General features: G+C 38.9%; 1 protein-coding gene across 1 annotated transcript in view; it reads right to left on the reverse strand.

Annotated features, from left to right (window-relative positions):
* Grm8 (glutamate metabotropic receptor 8) overlaps positions 1-14,976 on the reverse strand; it is a 729,702-nt gene that overhangs the window by 543,823 nt on the left and 170,903 nt on the right. The window lies entirely within an intron of this gene.

A 14,976-nucleotide genomic window follows, 5' to 3' on the forward strand; every position in this document is an offset into this window, starting at 1 on the left:
AATGTTCAGCTGGAGTACAGATAAACAAACCAGTAGAGCAAGAAGTGAGGTGAGAAGATCTCATCTTCTGGGGTTCACATCTCATTGTGCTCTCCTGTTAGCTGATCAGTCTACTTTATTCTCACTTTTACTCAAATCAGGATACATTGCTTTGTCCTTGAGCATGTGTGGGCAGAGCAAAGCTCCCACTTCAGAACTTCAAGGGGATAAGGATGTGTGAGAATTATAGGACTTTCCTGCTATTGTGAGGAAAAGTCTTTATGTGCTATGCAAAACATTATAGATATGCATATATATATATATATGCTACTCTGAGTTTCTGCTATACTAAAGCACTTTGCATTGGAAGCCAACCGAAAGTTTCTTTCCATTCTTTTTGCAGACAGCCAGTGTACACTGCTGCATCTATTATAAACAATACTTAAGAAGGAAGAAAAAGAAATCTTCCCTTTATGCCTAGTAAATTCTTTTTTAATGGGTACCATGAGAATGACTTGTTGCCAGAATAGTGGTTGTACAGTCCTGGGGAGCAGATGAAAGAACCCCCCAAGGGAAAATAGAACTGTCAACATCTATCTTTTCCAGAAGCTCAGAACAGAATGTCAGTGGCACTAGATGCACTGACTTATTTTGTTAATGGAGATGACATTCCTTTACAAGTGGGGCAGCAATTCAGCGCCATGACTAAAAGCATCCATTTGTTCTGTTGTAAAATGTATGATCATCACTAGTTCTGTAACCTCTTAAAGACAAACTCTCCTGTGGGGAAAAAAATGAATGACAAACTCCCCATGTACAGAGATTCTATAAGAATTATATAAGAGATGTAGATTATCATTTCACAAGCAATCAAATGTTAGGCCAGCCCCTTTCTTACTTTGTTGACAATATCCTGTCTACAAATTAACAAAATAGGTCACTGTCAAATTCAGAAAGTTATTCATTATCACCACTTATTACCAATCTTAGAAACAATGTGATGAGACCTAATCTAATGTACTGTCTTTGTCTTTGTATTTATCTTATCCGTCCAACACTAAATATCTTTTTAAATACCATTCAGGAGTGTCCCTGATATTTGTACTTGTATATTTGTATTTGTATCCTTGAACATGGATGCATCTACATCCTTTCATGAGTATCTATCAAAACATAACCTTATTTCTAGGGAAGGGTCATGAGAAACTCTGTTCTGGGATCTTACTCTATTTTTTGTTTGTTTTTTTTTAATCTTCTAAGAAAAAGTATGAATCCTAGGTAGATGAATGATTACCCAACATAAAGTTCTCCAAAGCTCATTTTGTTCATATCACAAATATAATCATCAAAAGGAAGAGGGCATAAAGTTATACCATTTTCAAATCATAATGAACACAACAAGTCAGTAACACAGTAAAAGTTCAAATACCCAATTTCTCTTCTGATCCCTTGTCCATATCAACACCCTTCCAGTCACTGTGACTCAGATGTGTCACAAGAACTTGTGGGGAGTTACTGAGCTAGCACAGGGAGAAGGCCTTCAATGTCCATTGCTAATTCTGAAAAAAAAATTAAGAGCTATTGCCATGTCAGAAACTGTACCAAGCATATTAAAAATATTCAAAGTTGGTTTAACTCTCATAATACTTCAGTGTTATCCAGATGATTTGAAAAATATCTCAAGATAGAAGGGTTGACATTGACCAAGACACAGTGTACTCATAATCTGACTTATAGAATTATAACCTCTTTGCACAATATATCCTCCTCCTCCTCCTTCTCATCATCATCATCATCATAACTAAATGAAAAAAAGCTCAAAGTCCCAGGACAGATGACAACAAAATTGACCCCTGCTTCTGTGTCTTCTTACTTCAAGGCCCACTGTCAGTATCCATTATACTATGTAAGAGAAGAAAGAATTGTGCTTCTTTGAGGTGAATATCATAATTCTAAATTACAAAACTTAATTTCATCTCACTTTTCTAATGGCACCAAATGATGCACCTGAATAAGCATCTCGATTTTATCCTCCAAATTGTTCAGTAGAGCCATGGTCCCGATCTCTCATTTCCTGAATCTCAAAACTGAAGGACTCTGAAACACCATCTGAAAACACCAGCTGACCTTCCATAAGCATTTTGTCTCCTAAGCAACTTCTTAGACTTGACATAACTAGTTGAAGAAAATGTCCTTCAAGGTTCTATTCATCACGGCCTTAGGAAAAAGAAAAAGAAAAGAAACAACTAAGAAGCTCTAAGTTTTATTCACTTCAAAGATGGAATGTCTAAAGATATGAAAGAAATGTCCTAGTTTTTTGACTCAATTTTCAAAAGATTTTAATGGTTAATTTGATATCCTAGAGTATTCAGCAGTATCCCTTAATGAGCTTAAAACTGGACTTTTTTTTATAGACTTGGTATTCAGATAATGATTTAAGACTACCTTACCCTGCCGTTTTTGTGAGTTGATGTCATTATACTCAGAGTCAAGCATGAAGGTGAACAGATATTAATTTAAGATCATTTAGAGCTACATTCTCTGCATCTTCCACAACAAGCTTCCTTTAGTAGCCCCTGTCTGGGCTTTCATTAGCTGGGCCAGATCAAAAGCTAAGTGGTAATAACCTAGCCTGGCAACTCTGACATTTTGCCTATCCCCCCTCCTATTTGCAGCAATCAGTTCAGCGGTCATGGGAAACACTGTAATTCAAAAGAGAGTATTTCCAAGGATAAATCAAACTGTTTAAAAATATGGTGATAAAAATGTAAAGTACCTGGTTGATTTTTTTTCTATATGTTTTACTAACTATTAGCTTTAAGTAGTTGTACAAAGGAGTTGTCATTTAACAAAGCCATTTATTAATACAATTGATCAATGTCATAGAAATAATGTGGACTCTTAGCTAGGATATTTCAAGTTAAGTATCAGACCTCTAATTGAAATTAAGCAGTACGAAATCAATATCTTTTGTCTCCCAAGATTTCTCCTCTCATGGGGGAATGCAGTCATTATATTCCATGTGCATGTGTGGCAATGAAACCAGGTAAATTGAGAGGATGGGTGGGGTTGGGAGAGATGGAGGAAAATGTGATCAAGATGTGTTATACACACAAACTGACATTGTCAAATTGAAACCTCTTTGTACAACTACTGACATAATTTTTAAATCCATTAAAACATAAACTTCCCCCTCTCCATTCCCAAATGTTGATCAGAACATCTGGCACTCATTAATTTCCCCCTGTTCCCTTCATTGCTTCAATCTTTACCCCTTGGGTTGAGCAGCGTTGGGAGTTGCGATTCCCCTCAGGAGAACTGGCAAGGCTTATGTTCTGTTTCCAGAGTTGTCAGCTCACTTCTACTATTCTAATACATCATGCCTTCCTGTCTTTCTGGTCACCTGCTCAGTGCTTGTTACACCCTGTGCCATCTAAATCAGTCCTGCCAACCCAGTGCCTCAGCTCAGCAAGCGTTTTCCCTCCTTCATTTTCAGCATGCTTGCATCTGAGGGTCTAGACAGTCTCTCTTGGATTAGCAAAGCTCTTTGTTCTCATTTTAGTAAACCACTTCTTCCACAGACATGAAGAGTCCTTATGTGTTCCCCTCTTCCAACAACTCACATTGAGAGCCCTAACATGTTTTCAAAATGTTTCCCATTATCTTAGAATGAAGTACAATCCAGGGTACCTGGTGTTTGAGGCTTTCCAATGCTTCTCTGTATGAGTGGATTTCCCCCATCCATGTCAGATTGTATTGATCTTCTCTTTTCTGAAGTTTTTCTGCATTTATGCTATATCTGTACCCATCATTCTGAACTTTTCTTTCACTGTTACAGAAGAGTTTTGTATATGTTTTCCGCTTGTGGTGAAAACAACTTACTGTTGAACCCTCATGTTATACGTGCTGCAGCATCTAGCTGAGCACCAGACGAAACACAATCACAATATCCAAAACTGGGTATTAATTTGGAAAGTATGAGTGTATGCATGAATGAACATGGTGCTACCTCAAAATGCAAACAAATTCCAGGAACGGTGATGGTAAAACACCTGATTTAGGGAGAGATCGTTCTTAGTATTTTTCCAGCCTACCTGATAAATCCAAAACATTCTTAGGCAGTCTTGAAGAAGGGTGGGATAAGGTTAATTCCCTTCTTTTATTCTGACAAGGGACTGGGGAGTGTGAAGCCGGCCCACTGGATGCTTGCTTGCAAATAAGTCATCTTTCTTCCTTTTTCCTTTTATTTATTTTCTTCTTGTTTGAAAAGGTAGTGTTCTAGCAAGACAACTCCTAAAGGAGGGCATAAAAGGTGACTGGGGACTAAGAAAGGAGAATGAGCCAGTCATTCATCACTGGCACAGCTGGAGGATGGCAGCCTTCCTCTGCCAGGAGGCAGGAACAAACATCACTCCATTCCAGGCCACTGAGCAGACCTGTATGGGGATACAACTCATATAGACTAGAGGGACATATTAGGAGAAAACGTACTTAGCAGCTGAACAGGATCCACCACACAAAACGCTTCAAAGATGGAAATCCTCATCTTAGTCTGATCCCACTAACAGGAAGAGCAGAGACATAAACCATGATTGCGGGGGATTAGGTGAGTGAGTGAATAGAAATAGCACCCTTGATCTGTCAGTGACAGTCACTCAGGATGCTTGTGCTGCAAGGCTTTTGAGAGGGAGGACTTTGAAACTTTCCCTTCGCTCTTTCAGAATACTAAAAGTATAAGCCAGAAGATCTCATGTTGTTGGATTCCATGGAACCTAATTTTTCCAAAGTCTGTGAAACAAAGACTGACCTGTCAATGGTCAATTTTAGTAGAAACAGCGTGAGAGCAATGGAGTTCATTGGGAGCCACTTAAACCCTCAGGGACCATGGTAAGGGGGTAGCCAACCAGATCACAGATAAAAGAAAAGTTCTAGGCCCAAGAAGAGTCTCTTGAGTGCCATCAGTATTTCCTAGACATATTTTCTCTGCATATGATAATACTGTGCTCTTCTAACTAGAGAGAAAATCCTGTCTAATGTGAGTTACTAACTCAATAACTTGAAATTTCCTTAAAGAAGATTTTTGTCCTTAAAAGGAAAATCCTACAGTTAGCACTATAACATTAATAAAAGGGTGGGCAACCAGAAGAATATGCTATATTTTAATTTGTGTTTCAGCATTACAGTTTAACAAGGCTGGAATGTTTCACATACAAATCGCTATAATGTATTTGGTTTAGCAAGACTTGGAAATGGAAATAGTTGCTACTGACAAGCCCAGATGGTAATACAATAGTATGCTGAATTAATCTGATATGCCAAACAACAATGGGCCTTTTAAATCATAGAAGGTAGCAATAAAATAATGTTTCATTAATTTTAACCTAGAATCCAGGCACAATTAATAAAGGCACAAAGGTTTTGAGTCACCAATGTAAAATTCCAGAGGTTTTTTTTATTGCCATTCATGAAAGTTTAATTCCACATAGTCTATTTTTTATATTTCCAATTTCCATTCACACACCACATCTAAGCATGAAATTGTGCAATATAAGCAAAGGACAAGGACAGAAGAGGGTCACAGATGTGTGTGCTGGAAGGTAATGAGGCAGGGTGATGCTGCTCCTTTGGGGACAGAGCTTCTGGATGTCCCCACTTGACCTTCTCTGCATGATGATTCTCAGCTTTGTACATCCTGAGGACAGAAGGCTGCCTCACTTGGAAGAAAGCTCACAAAAATTTACACTTCACCACAATTTGAAATAAGAGGATGATCTTGAGACACCCTTTGCTGTTATACACATTGCCATTTTGTTGATCCATAGGCCCAAGGTTTCATCCATTATGGGCCATCTCTTCCAACAGTATTGCTGTACATGAATTCCCTTCTATGTCCCTCCTCTCTCCCTTCCTTCTTAAATGTTACAGAAATTCTACCTTCTATTGGCACCTTCTTCTAAAACCTAATGGTTAAGCTCTGCTTAAGGTTACACCTTCACCTTTGGTTGGAGATTCTAGATATTAAGATATTTATTTTCCAGATACTTTTCTGTCCCCTTTTATAATACACTCTCCTAGGCAGGGTCCTCCAATAGGAAGCTAAAGTAATCCCTTATATATTACGGAAATCTATAGCTTTCCTGTTTGGGGGTCAATTGCCAAGAGGACTTCCCATTACTCAGAGTTGGCAGGGACAGGCAAATATTGGACACCAACTAGCTAGTTGGGCCAATACACACTGTGATCCTGGCAAAAGGAAGCACAAACCATTCTTGCCATACCTGCCTTCCAAGCCCCCATTGGAGCCCAGCGGGAAACAGCCACAGAGCCTTACTCATCTTTATTCAACCCAAGGGTATCTACCTGGTAGAAGGCCTTATACAGAGCAAGACCTAAGAAGTTTATTGTATTGATTACTATAGTGGTATACCACCATGTTTTAAAAGTGTTAAAAGAATGAGATGCTTAGTCTACTCACCAAAAGTCTTGTGTTTAAAGGATAGGAGCTTAGCTATCGTGTTTGAAAGCTAGGGCAGCAGTTTGGCTAATAACCTGCTTGAATGAGTCTGGCAGCCAGCATTGGAAGTACAAATGGGTAAACAATTTGCCATAATATAGTAAAGTACTCATAGAAACAGCCCTGAGTCAAACAGGAAGAATCCAACTAGGGAAAGGGGAAGCAGTAAAATGAGGCAAATGGAGTTTTAATGTTTTAATATATAACAGAAACAGGAGCCCCATATTTCTGCTTATGCTGTTTCAAGAGGAACAGAAGTTCTATATTTCTGTATCATGTGGATATTCTTCCCAAGAACTCAGCCAACAGAGAATCAGAACTGGAGAAGGCAAGTTATCAGTAAGTAATAATCACAGAACTTGGTGAGGGTTTCAGCCCTGGAGAAGGGAACAAAGAGAGTCTTCAGATTGTAAGGAGAGAAGAAGCTTCTAGAACCTACTACCAGGAAGTTTGGTGCCTGGTAAGTAATGGCTTTCAGAATAATTAGGCCTTCTTTCTTATGGACACACATGAAGTAAAAAGTTAGAAAGGTCTGTAGTTAACGGCAGATAATTTAGCTCAACAAAAGCCATTAAATTAGGAAGAAACAAAAATCCAGAGAAGTTAGACATGATCAAAAAAAGCCCTATAGTCCATGCTCTGACCATTCTCTATACAGCAGGAACACCTCTCTTTCTTCCTTTGGATAGCCTGTGTTGTTTCTGTGTAGGTTTTTTGCACTATTTTCATAAGTTCAGGTATCATAGGAGAGGTAGGTGTGGGGGGGTTGTAGATATATGTGTATGTGTGTGTATGTGTGCCTGTGTTAGGGCAACTCTGTCGCAGTAAGAACTTAAAGACATCTGGGAACACCCAGCTGTTCACATGTACCTTCTGGGATTGTGCCAGGTCTATACCAGGGCTTTTCATCAATCACTTTCCTCTAAATCATTCTTCTTCCCAATATAATCAAGATCTTAACCGGGGATACTCCTCCTTCAGATTGTAAGTATATTAGCCTGATCCTTCCTTAGCCTCACTCTATATGTACATTGATGAAGTTTCTCCAAATTTGCTGCAATTTACAGAGCAGGCCTTATGGTTTCCTATGGTTCTAACTCATTTTCTAACACATAGTTCCAGTTGTAGATTATCTACTGGAATTAATGTGACATTCTCTGTTTGATACCATATATGTACACAAAATCCTTCCCACTGCATGCGCACTGCATGTGAGAAGGCCATTTACATTAAGACAATGCAGTTCCACTTACACCTGGCCAGAACACATGCCTATGGTTTAATAGTGCCCTCCTCCAGCGGGATTTCATTGGTGAATTAAGCCCCATCCACACTGCAACATTTTACCATCTCCTCAATTCCTTCTCTCTTCTTTCCTGACTCCTGTCCCTGTCCTACCCCATTCCTCTTCCCAGGATACTTTAGGATTCTGCCTTCATCTTAGGCTACTGTTTAGAAACAGTGATTCTTTGTGGTTCTGTGTCCTCAGGTAATGCTTAAAAATAAGGTACCAATGAGGAGTGCTAGCTTCTGACACCTAAGAAGCAGACTCAGAAATGCTGTTAACCGTCTTACGTGTACACAACAGGCTTCCACAGCAATGAATCATCTGGCCCAAAATGTTATGTGACTGAGAAGGATAGGAGTTGAGAAATCCTGACCTTGAGCAAGTTAGCTGTAGCCAACTCTGCCCCCAACTGTAGCTCCACATTTATCCCAATAAATGCAGTTTAACATAGTGTTCTCTTACATCCACTGTACTAACGAGATTCAGATCCATATCACCTCCCTTTGCAGCCTCCATAATCCCTCTCTCCATTCCTCCATCTGTGCTGTCTAAGGTTTTACTCACCACCACCCCATCAATCACCCTAACCCACCTGGTTGCTTAGCAGCTTGGCTTGTTCCCTTTTAGCATCCCTTGCAGAGTCCCTGGCATAGAACTGGCCATTTCATAAGCTTGTAGAATGGAATGGAATGTTCACAGAGAATCTCTCTCAATGTTAGCAGGAAGCCCAGAAGAATAGTGGAAATTACATTGTCAGCTGAGGGTCATCTTAATTCCTGTTACATGAGGAAACCAAATATGGTCATAGGAATGTCTCTACAATGATGCAAGGTGTACCTTTGGTTGAAAACACCACCCTGGTTCTCTAAATGAAGAGATCCAAAGAAGATTGAACATACAGTAGCTCAGAAACTGACATTGCCAATGGAACATATCAACCAGAAAGATCATTGTCATTTCAATTTTCAGCAATAGTATCACAGCTTGTAATTTTCATTGCAATCAGGTATATTTTAAAAGAAGAGGTGTAACAGTCTATCTAAATATTGCTAAAACACACATAAATGCCCATTTTTCTTGACTGAATAATGATAAGTGGTACAATTATTTTAGAATTAGCAGTAATTTTCCAAAGCTTTGTGAGCAGCTTATAAAGTAATGGAATTTCTGGTGGTAACTTATGGTTAATTATTCATTAATGAAAAAGATTTTTTAAGTCTGCATGTAAAGAAAGGGATGTACATCCAATGGAAATTTTCACTATACCATTTGTAAGCAATCACTGTGATCTCATCTACATGATATTGTTACATGAAGCTATCCCACAAGATCCTATAAAAACATATATTCTTTAAGTCCTTACGATTAAACTCCGATGCTCTTTAAAGGAAAGTACTTCTTTATTTTACTTAAGGGCAGAAGAAAATTAAAATAGTGGAAGTAAAGAAAATCTGGTGACAGAAATCATATGGATTCTTCTGCATGATCACATCTCTACTAAGTTCATGTCCACTGATTATTCTTCCTCTTACCTCAACCTCAAACAATTCCCCTGGGCCAGTTCTTGCCTAGTGTAGATCCAAACACTATTCCCCCTTCCTCTCTGCTAGTTTTTTGGTGACAGTTTCTATTTTATTCAGGGTACATTGGCCCCTGGTGAATGTGGTTTAGTTAGTCTAAGTGAATATAATTATCCCTCAGTATCCATGGAGAATTGATTCCAGGACCCCATGGATATCAAACTCTGTAGATATTGAAATCTTTTATGTGAAATGGTACCCTATTTCCATATAACCTGTTTTCTTCTCCACATTTACTTTAAATCATCTAAATTGTTTATAATACATAAACAATGTACATGATAAATAGCTATCATATCATTCAGGAATGCTGACAAGAAAATAAATATGTACAGACTAAGTATGGGTGAAAATTATTTACATATTTTCAGACCACTTTTGATTGAATCTCTGGATGCAGAACCCACTGATACAAAGGATTATCTGTATCTCTAGATATCTCTGGCTTCTCTGTTAGATGTTTTCCTCTCAATCTCCTTTCATCTTTCTCCACTGAAATCTGATTCCATTAATATACTGTGCTTTGGAACACTAAAAGACATTGTAACATCTATAATTGAGAGATCCTGCCTCTGATTTACAGAATAATGGTTCCTAAGGATGTCTACATTCTAATTCTTCATCTCTGGCACCTATGAATAGGAGAAATGACATGGCAAAGGGGAATTTAAGGTTTCAGATAAAATCAAGGCTGCTAATTAACTGAATTGGAGACGAGATGATTTATTATTATTATATTTGTATTATCTTTAAGTAGTTGTACAAATGAGTCACCCTTTGTTCAACAAAACTGGATACTGTCATCTCTTTCACTATTCTCTGCCGTCCCAACTAACCCAACTCTCAGGTTTTTTTCAATTGCACTAGTGGGATAAATATAACTACCAGATCTTTAACTGATGAGAAAAGAGGCAAAAGAGTCAGAAATACAGTGAGGTTATGTTTTAAAAAAATCTCAGTCGATCACAAGATAGAAGAAGCCAAGGAATGAAGGGAATTTTTTTTAAATGCTCAAGAAGCCAGAGAAATGGATTCAGAAAGAAACATGGTTCTGTTCTATAATTAGTGTCTCTGAATTATAGCCAGTAGGACTCATTTTGGACTTCTAACTTTCCAAGCTATATGATAATGAATTTTTGGCCAGGAGTTTGGCCTAGTGGCACAAAGCCCTGGGTTCAATTCCTCGGTACCACATACACAGAAAAAAAATGGTGCTGTGGCTCAAGTGGTGGTGTATTAGCCCGGGCTTTGAGTTCAAGCCACAGAACTGGCGTACACACACAAAAAAAGGGATAATGATTTTTTTTCTGTTTCAAGTCACTACATTTATAGCAATCTAAAACAGAAACATTCCCAAGAACCACTTTTTATCGCTATGTGGCTATTGTATCACCGTTGGGAAGATATGATCTAATTCAGTCCTTGTAACTCCATTGTATATCCAAGTACTGACTTAGAAACTTCCAATCAGGGAGACATGATAACAAGTCTTCTGGAATTTTCTTGGAAAGATGTCTTATTCTTTTTTTCTTTTTCTTTTTCTTTTTTTTTCCTCAGATCCTTTTGTGCCCAGCTGGCTTTGATCCTTGATCCTCAGATCTCAGTCTCCTGAGTAGCTAGGATTACAGGTATGAGGCATCATACCCAGCTAAGATATCTTTTTCTCTTAACTAAAAAAAGTTGAAGCGATCCCTAGAAAGAGACGTGCTCAGTTACCCTACATGCAGGGCCATCTACATGTGGTCCCCAGATCTACTACAATGGGATCGCAAGGGCAGATGGGTAGATACTGCCTGTGTACTAAGGATAGAAGGTCAGAAAGACAAAAAGGAGCCAAATTCTTCTTACCTTCACTGTGCATTGACATAGCAACTCTTTGAGAGTGAATGTGTCTCACGGCTTCTCAATAGGGAGAAAACCCACTTCTTATTTCATCTAGATGAGGAATGAGTCACCTATGGCTTTAAGTCAACCAGTCTCCTTTCCTTTACCAGATACGAACTCATTCCTTTACAGAAAATACTCCAATAGGCACCCCTCCACCCATTGAAATTGAATAAGTTGAACAGAAGTATTTGAGGTACAATCTAAGAGATTATTTTTTTTAAAGTCTAGCTGGTACCAGTGGTTCACACTTATAATCCTAGCTATTCAGGAGGCTGAGTGCTAAGGATTGCAGTTTAAGGCCAGCCTCAGCAAGAAAATCCATGAAACTTATTTACAATAAACTGCAATAATAATAATAATAATAATAATAATAATAATAATAATAATAATAATAATAAATGGAAGTGAAACTGTGAATCAAGAGATAGGAGTGCCAGCAGCCTTCCAGAAACAATAGAAACAAAGATCAAAGACAGCACCCAGGGCCTGAGTTCAAGATCCAGGACCAGCACAACAAAAACAAAAATGTAAGTCTAATTAAAGATGGCTAGAAGATAGTTCAAAAATCCCCTTCTAGCACTATAGGTCTTTTTGAGCTAGGTTTTGGCCATAGAGCTAACCTATGCTCTGAAGATCCACAGCCTGAGCTGGGCCCACACTGTGTTCCATTTCTGGTACCCATCATCCTAGACAAACATGAATCTCATCTCACCCCCATGTGGTTGAGTAGGATGGCCTCTAGAGCTTTTACCTGACTAGCACCTTTTCTATTCTTCATAACACAACTGAGATATTGGCTTCAAGGAAGCAAACCTCTTATCCTCACCCCACCTAGGAACCATTAATAACCTTACTTTCCATGGATTCTCCTAGAACCTTGGATATCCTACATTCTTTTTTTTAATTTTTCATTGTAATTAATGGAGGCGTTCACAGTTATATTCTCCAGATAGAAGGAGCATTACTTCATGATATCCTGCCTTCTAACACATGCACATTTTCAAAGTGTTAGCATTGCTGCAATTGCAAGAGTCCACATCCATCTCCCCTCTACTCTACCCTAGATCTGAAACATAGAGCTTTCATAAGGATCCCCTACATCAGAATGGTGTCTGGCCAAGAAAGCAAGAGAGGAGGGAAGGAGAAGGAGAAGGAGGAATATGAATGAGCTGAGTGGAGCTAGGATGAGACATCAGGGCTGAAGATGCTGTGTGGGGAATCATCAACATACAGATGACAGCCAAAGCCAAAAGCTTGGATGAGACTGCCAAGAAGAATTCCTTCACAGACATTTTCCCTTATGGATGGGGGGAGGCTAAGGTCCTTGGAGAGAAACAGGGAAAGCAGAGAAGGTATCCACATGAAAAAGGAGACAGAAGGGCTAGGAGGGAAAGGAACTCATTAGGAAAGTAATAGAGGAAATGAGTGGATCAAAGTAAATGAGTGTGCATAAATGTCACAGTGAAACCCCTGTGAATAATAAATTAATACTAACCAAAAGAGAGAATAGAAAAGGAAAGAAAGAAAGAAAGAAGAGAGCTGGAAAGAGGGCTTTGGATTTGACTTCAGGGAAACATCACCATCAAGAAAGAAATTTCACTCAAATGAATGGAAGAAAGCCAACAGTGGAGCCTCACAAACACATCAACAGAGTCCATGGAAAAATACCTGTGTAACTGCTCACCCCCAAAAAAGAGAAAGGAAAGACGCTTGGTCCTTTTTCAGTTCATACTCATATAATCCTGAACACAATTTTATGTAATAGAAGAAACATGAAAACCTTTTTGCGTTTCAGTCTATTCAGGAATTAGGCCTTTTTAAGGATTTTTATCAAGGGAGATACCAAATACAGCCTCAGCGGCAGGACTGACTTGACAGAATGGGAAACTGACTTCATTGTGTGGACTCAGGCTAAGCCCCTTGCTCAAATGGCAAAGGCAGGAGACCAAAAAGACAAGAGACCAGAGCAGGCACTACGCTTTCCAGTAACTTACTCTGTGATCTTCATGAAGTCATTCACCCCTCTGGGCCTCAGTTCTTCCCTTCACTTGATCTTAGTCAAAAGGCCAAGAAGCAACATTTCTCCCTTTTTAGCCTATTGTGGTTCTCTGATCCCACTCACAGTGCCAGGAAATGATTTAACCATTCAATGAATATTTACCTACTAGTCCACTGTGCAAAGCATTAAGCTAAGAGGCTAATTCTTCTAATGGAAAACTCTGATCCCTATTATCACATAAACCTCCCCTGGGAAAGGTAACAATCTGAGCCGCTATTAGTCATTAACATTAATGTGTAAATGTTTCTTTGGTTATAATAATAATGGCAAACATCTCTGGAACATTTACTGCATGCTAGAACTCATGGCTTCAAGATTTACATGGGTTTTTTCTTTCTGCAAAAACCACAGAACATGGTTGCGGGCAGAGTACAGAAGAGGTAGGCAGGGATCAAAGAAGTCATGAGCCCATTATTATCACAGAATCAGCACAGGCAAGTGCTGGTGCAAGTACAAACCCAGCTAGAATGGTCTCAGACATAGTTTTCCAAAGAAGCATAGCCAAGAGGTTATTTCTCAAAGGAGATCCATTTTTTTATTCAAACCTTCAACCATTGAGACAAGACACGTCCACTTGGTAAAGGACAATCTGCCATGCTCAGAAATCAAGGAATTAGGGCTGGGAGTTTGGCCTAATGGTAGAGTGCTTGCCTAGCATGCACGAAGACCCAGGTTCGATTCCTCAGTATGACATACATAGAAAAAATGCCAGAAGTGGTGCTGTGGCTCAAGTGATAGAGCTCTAGCCTTGAGAAAACCCAAGGACAAAGCTTGGGCCCTGAGCTCAAGCCCAGGACTGGCAAAAAAAAAAAATCAAGGAATTAAATGTCAACTGGCCTAGTAAAGTTGGCACATAAAACTACCCATCACACCTACATTCTTATCATAGTGAGGTACTAAATAGTTTCTTCGTTTGTCTGGCTAGTTTTATTTTCATTCTAATTTTATTTATATTGAACTCAGGCCCTGGGTGCTTATCCCTAAGCTTCTTTTTTTTGCCAGCTAACAGACTTGTGATTTTTACTTTACTTCTTTCTTTTTTTAATTTATTTTTATTGTAATTAATAGAAGGGTTACATTATATTCACCAGATAGAAGGTGTATTACTTCACAAACATTGATACCCTTTCTCATGACATGGTCCCCATTTCCCTCCCCCTGCCCCCTGCTCTTTTTGATTTCCGCCCTTCCCCATCCAATTTCAAATAACCAATTAAGCATATATAAAATATATCGGATAACAAGGTGAAATATTATAACAATATGATATAACCAAGGGATAGCAAAAGAGGTAAGAGATAACAGTACATTAAGGACAACAATCATTCATTATATGGCTTTTGTTTCTTTACACTTGCATTTAGTGTCATACTATTTGGTCTTATGTCTCTAGATTTTGTTCTATTGTAAGTCTCTGCTAGGAGGATCCACTCATCAACTGAGGGACATCTGGGTTGGTTCCATATCTTTGCTATGGTAAATAATGCTGCTTCTTTTTGCTCAATGCTAACACCCTACCTCTTGAGCCACAGAGCCACTTCTAGCTTTTTTGGTGGTTAATTGAAGGTAAGAGTCTCACAGACTTTCTTGCCTGGGCTGGCTTTGAACTCTGATCCTCAGATCTCAGCCACCAGGGTAGCCAGGATTACAGATGTGAGCCACCAGTGCC

This window comes from Megascapheus bottae, chromosome 5, assembly GCF_031878675.1.
Source record: "Megascapheus bottae isolate mThoBot1 chromosome 5, mThoBot2.hap1, whole genome shotgun sequence".
Taxonomy (NCBI): Eukaryota; Metazoa; Chordata; class Mammalia; order Rodentia; family Geomyidae; genus Megascapheus; species Megascapheus bottae.